Genomic DNA, 6,191 nt, shown 5'->3' on the forward strand with positions numbered 1-6,191 from the left:
TCTCCACTAGCTTTGTTCGTAGTGATGGTTTCTACGGCCCACTTGACCTCACATTCCAGGATATCTGGCTCTAGGTCAGTGATCACACCATCGTGATTATCTGGGTTGTGAAGATCTTTTTTGTACAGTTCTTCTGTGTATTCTTGCCACCTCTTCTTAATATCTTCGGCTTCTGTAAGGTCCATACCATTTCTGTCCTTTATCGAGCCCATCTTTGCATGAAATGTTCCCTTGGTATCTCTAATTTTCTTGAAGAGATCCCTAGTCTTTCCCATTCTGTTGTTTTCCTCTATTTCTTTGCATTGATTGCTGAGGAAGGCTTTCTTATCTCTCCTTGCTATTCTTTGGAACTCTGCATTCAGATGTTTATATCTTTCCTTTTCTCCTTTGCTTTTTGCTTCTTCTTCTTTTCACAGCTATTTGTAAGGCCTCCCCAGACAGCCATTTTGCTTTTTTGCATTTCTTTTCCATGGGGATGGTCTTGATCCCTGTCTCCTGTACAATGTCACGAACCTCATTCCATAGCTCATCAGGCACTCTATCTATCAGATCTAGGCCCTTAAATCTATTTCTCACTTCCACTGTAGAATCATAAGGGATTTGATTTAGGTCATACCTGAATGGTCTAGTGGTTTTCCCTACTTTCTTCAATTTAAGTCTGAATTTGGTAATAAGGAGTTCATGATCTGAACCACAGTCAGCTCCTGGTCTTGTTTTTGTTGACTGTATAGAGCTTCTCCATCTTTGGCTGCAAAGAACATAATCAACCTGATTTCGGTGTTGACCATCTGGTGATGTCCATGTGTAGAATCTTCTCTGTGTTGTTGGAAGAGGGTGTTTGCTATGACCAGTGCATTTTCTTGGCAAAATTCTATTAGTCTTTGCCCTGCTTCATTCAGATCCAGTCAAATAGTGCCTTGGAGCTATGGAGGACATTCCCAGCATTATCCCTCCTTTTTCTGACACAGCATCCAGCACCTCTCCTTGGGAAGGTTTCTTTGAGATTACTGGATGGAGCTGAGCCAGCCTCCTTAGTTTCTTGGGGTGGCCCTATATCAGATTAAGCCAATCACTATATCCCATCTGCTTGCCCCTAGAGAATGTTCAAGGGAGGGGTCAAAGAGCGTCAGGGTCAGAAATTTTATTTCAGATGCTAGAAGAATCGCCATACCTCAACTGAATCTGAGAGCCAGTAAGACTGGAGATGCTGTCTGCCATGATAACGAAAAAGTTTTAAAGAATAAATTTGATGCTGCTGCTGCTAAGTCGCTTCAGTCGTGTCTGACTCTGTGCAACCCCAGAGACTGCAGCCCACGAGGCTCCTCCATCCCTGGGATTCTCCAGGCAAGAACACTGGAGTGGGCTGCCATTTCCTTCTCCAACGCACGAAAGTGAAAAGTGAAAGTGAAATTGTTCAGTCGTGTCCGACTCTTAGTTGATGAGGCTACATCAAATCAAAAGAAAGCAGAGCTAAGGTACAGAGAAGTGAAGACATTGTTTGAGACCCTGGATCCAGCCATGCCTGAAGCATCATATCCCTATACCCTTCATTTATAGAAATAATACAGGGACTTCCCTGTGGCTCACTGATAAAGAATCTGGAACACACGGGTTTGATCACTGATCTGGGAAGATCCCACATGCCACGGAGCAACTAAGCCGGTGTGCCACAACTATTGAGGCTGTGCTCTAGAGCCCAAGAACCACAATTGTCAAACCCACATGCCTAGAGCCTGTGCTCCACAACAAAAGCCACTGCAATGAGAAGCCTGAGCACTGCAACAAAGATTGGCCCCCTCTCACTGCAACTAGAGAAAAGCCTGCACAGCAACGAAGACCCAGCCAAGCCAAAAAGAAATTAAAAGAAATAATGCAATACATTCTTCTTTTTTTTCTCTTTGGTTGGATTTTCTATTATTCACATTTAAAAGTGTCGTGAGGCACAAGCTATACCTTTGTACGAACAGGGCATGTTCCTCTTCTAGAGAGGCACATTACAAACAGGTGTACCTGCTTGCTCAGGCTGGGGCATGGCCAGCCTATCTGAGTTCAGCCTGGACTGTAATCCCCACTTGCCCCATATGCCTGGTGTTCTTGCGAAGGGATTAACCTATACAATATACTCCATGACAACACAGTCATGACTCAGAAAGGATTTTCTCCTGGTTGTAGCCAGCCTCAAACATGGCCTCCAGTGAGCCTAACCTCTTATATCTTATGTCTTCCTTATGCTCTTATATAATCCTTCTGAGCTCCATGTAAGGCTGTGTAACCACTAAGACATTGTAGAAGTAAGATGAATCACTTCTAAAGCTAGGTCACAAAAATGACTGCAGCTCTGTCTTGCTGGCTCTTCAATCACTGTCTCTGGGAAAACCAGCTGCCATGTCAGGAGGACCCTCAAGCAGCCCTTTGGAGAGGCTCCCTGTGTTGAGAACAGAGGCCTCCTGCCAGCAGCCACCACCAGCTCACCAATCATGTGAGTGAGCCATCCTGGAAGTAAGTCCTCCAGCCCCAGTCAAGCCTTCAGATGATGCAGCCCTTGCTGGTATCTCAACTGCAATCTCATGAGCAACCCCAAACCAGAAGCACCCAGCTCAGTCACTCCTGAATGACCCACACAAACTGCGAGATAACAGACATTTAACATTGTTCTGAGAGGCTACATTTTGCAAGAATTGTTCCAGAACAATAGGTAGGTAGTGCATGCTTCTTCATCCGACTTCTCTTCTCTGATCCATCTCTTCCTCCTGGCTAAAGTCCCCGATTTCCTTACCAGGCTACCCACCCCTGTTCCATGCAGCCCTTCAGTCTCATCCTTTTTCCTCAGTTGCGGTTTTCTCTCCAAAGATCACCCTTCAGTGCAGCCTCATGACCCCTCTCCTTTCCCTCCACCCCTGCCTTCCTCTTCCACCTGAAGAAATGGCTCTTTCTCCTTCCTACATCCCCACTCACTCTCCTCTTGACAAACTTCCCAACAGCAATTACAGTTAACAGTCCTTGCTATAAGAAACTAGATTTCTTCATGTGTCCCAACAGACTGGGTAACTTGAGGGGGTTGTTTTGAGACTACTGTCCACTCCTTCACCCCATCTCCCCAAAGCTCAGAGGGGAAAAATCTCCCACATCCCCTTCCGGTGGAGAAGTCCAGGCAGGTTGAAAAGCCCCGTGAATTCTGATTTTCACAGGGCTTTTGCAGTGGCAGAAGGGGGTTGGGGAGAAGTATGCCACGATTGTCATGGCAACACGCTCCCTGGTGGGTCCTGGGCTGCACTCCCAGGCAGGGGAAGCAGTCCCAAGTGTGTCTCTCGCTGTGGGCATCAGACGACGAGCTGCCCAGGAACAGAAGGCGCTGAGGCTTAACAGGTGTCCCATTTCCAGAGGCAGACAGCCAGGTAACAGAGCCAGTAAGTCTGGCACTAGAGGAACAGGTAAGCTCGCCCTGGGGTCTCACCAGAGCCCCACATGGGCAGGTTTCTGTCCTCCCTACACTATTTTTACTCCCCGAGGAAGTGGTCAGTTCTGGGCTTCAGGTGACTCTTGCCTCTGGAAATAAAGGTCAGCAAAGTCCATCCTTCACTGTGTCAATGGGTCCCAAACTCAGTTGTTCATTGGCATCTCCTGGAGGTCTTTACAAAATGCTGATGCCTAGTTCCCACGCCCAGATACTGACTTATTGGGTATGGAGTACTGCCTGGCCATCAGGATATTTTTATGTCTCCAGGTGAATCTAATATATAGCAAAGGGTGGGAAGTCTTGCACTAAGCCGAGTCTCAGGTCTGTGCTGAAAATTTAAGCATGCACACATCCAACAACTTCTCAACCAAATTTTCCATGGTTAATCCCAGGTATTGGAACTTGTCACAACCTCACTATTGGTGTTTCATATCATGAATCCAGCATAACATTAGGCAAAGCTTTGTAGAATGGCTGGTCAACAAGGAATGTGAGAGGAATGGGGTGGGTTGGAGACTCCCACGGGCCTCACGTTACCTCTTAAAGGTAGATCTGAATGGGGGATGTTGCACCAAAACTTGTGAAGTTAAAATTGTTATTTGTATAGACCAAAAATGGTTTGTGGTTGTTGTTTTTATATGGTTCAATCTAATACCAACTCACTAGGAGGCAGCTGTTTCCAGTGGCTTCCGTAAGAAGGCAGGCATGGTGGGGGCTTAGGGAGAGGGTCAGAGTTCAAGGTTCCAATAGCTCCACAGGGTTATCTGCATGTGATATACATGCAATTATGGCATCAGCTGGAGTTATCGTCCCAATGTTAATTGTTGATCCCCTACCCTGACCTGCATAGACCTGATTCCCCATCTCAACAGCTGTTTTCTCAAAACATCAAGGCTTGATGCCCCTGCTCAGGAGGCTAACAATTCCCACTCTATAAGGACAGTGTTGCTGGAAGGTGGGACTCACCATGGGCTAAAATCGGACTTGGTGAAGGGCCACAGGTACAAAATCTCTCTTCATTATTCCCTTGCTTATTATGCATATTTAATTTTTAATTTTTAGCTGTGGTTTATAGAAGTCATATGAGCTCATTTTAACTAAAGAAATGATCCCAAGATTTATAAAGGGTCATCTCCTCCTACCCTCACCTCCATTTCCACTGCTTTTTCCTCCAAGTGACCAATGCTGGTAGCCACCTCATTTATTTTTTTGTTAGGAAATGAGTTGTTCCACATCAATGAATTTGCCCACAAATCAAAACTGTCCCTTTCTGTGAACCCTCCTACACTGTTGGTGGGAATGTAAATTGGTGCAGCCACTATGAAAAACAGTATGGAGGTTCCTTAAAAAACTAAAATTAGAGTTACCATATGATCCAGGTATCCCACTCTTGGGCTTATGTCCAGAAAAGATGAAAATGCTAATTCAAAAAGATACATGCTCCCCAATGTTCATGGAAACACTATTTACAATATCCAAGATATGGAAGCAACCTAAATGTCCATTGACAGATGACTGGATTAAAAAGATGCAGTGCACATACATAATGGAATATTACTCAACCATACAAAAGAATGAAATCTTTCCATTTGCAGCAACACGGATGGAGCTAGAGATTAATATACGAAGTGAAGTCAGTCAGATAGAAAAAGACAAATATTATGTGACATCACTGCTGTGTTGAATCTAAAAAAAAAATTAAAATACAAATGAACTTATTTGCAAACCAGAAACAGACTCACAAACCTAGAAAAAAAACTTAGGGTTACCAAAAGAGAAAGGGTGGTAGAGGGAGGGATAAATTAGGAGTACGGGTTTAATAGATACATACTATTATATATAAACCAAGAAGGATTAAATATATAGCACAGGGAACTATATTCAATACCTTGTAATAACCTATAACAGAAAAGAATCAGAAAAAAGAATGTATGTATATCTGAATCACTTTGCTGTACACCTGAAACTAACACAATATTGTAGATCAACTACACTTCAAAAAAAAAAAAAAAAATCCTGTCCCTTATACCTGCAAATACTTGAAAAATTGGGGGTAGTTTAAGCACTGTGGATGAAGCTGGTCATAGATTGAAAGTGTCCCCTCACTCCAAATTAATATGTTGTAACCTGACCCCCAGTGTGATGGTGTTAGGAGGCAGGACCTTGGGGAGGTGAGACACAAGGATGGAGCTCTCACAAAAGGGATTGGTGCACTTACCAGAGAGACCCCACAGAGCTGCCTTGTCCCTTATGTCCTGTGAGAATATGGTGAGAAGACAGCCATCTATGAACAAAGAAGCAGGTCCTCACCAGACACTGAATCTGCTGGTACCTTGATCTTGGACCTCAGTCTCTAGAACTGTGAGAGATAAATTCCTGATTACAAGCCACCCAGTCTAGGGTATTCTGTTATAGCAGCCCAAGTGAACTAAGATAAAGATCATTCCGAAAGGTATTACCCGGTGCCTTGGCTTTTAAAATGGAGGGGCTCAGAGTCATTGTCACTCATATAAAACTTTACATTCAGTTCAGTTCAGTTCGGTTGCTCAGTCGTGTCCGACTCTTTGCGACCCCATGAATCGCAGCATGCCAGGCCTCCCTGTCCATCACCAACTCCCAGAGTTCACTCAGACTCACATCCATCGAGTCAGTGATGCCATCCAGCCATGTCATCCTCTGTCGTCCCCTTCTCCTCCTGCCCCCAATCCCTCCCAGCATCAGAGTCTTCCAATGA

This window comes from Bison bison, unplaced genomic scaffold, assembly GCF_000754665.1.
Source record: "Bison bison bison isolate TAMUID 2011002044 unplaced genomic scaffold, Bison_UMD1.0 scf7180017864180, whole genome shotgun sequence".
Taxonomy (NCBI): domain Eukaryota; kingdom Metazoa; phylum Chordata; class Mammalia; order Artiodactyla; family Bovidae; genus Bison; species Bison bison.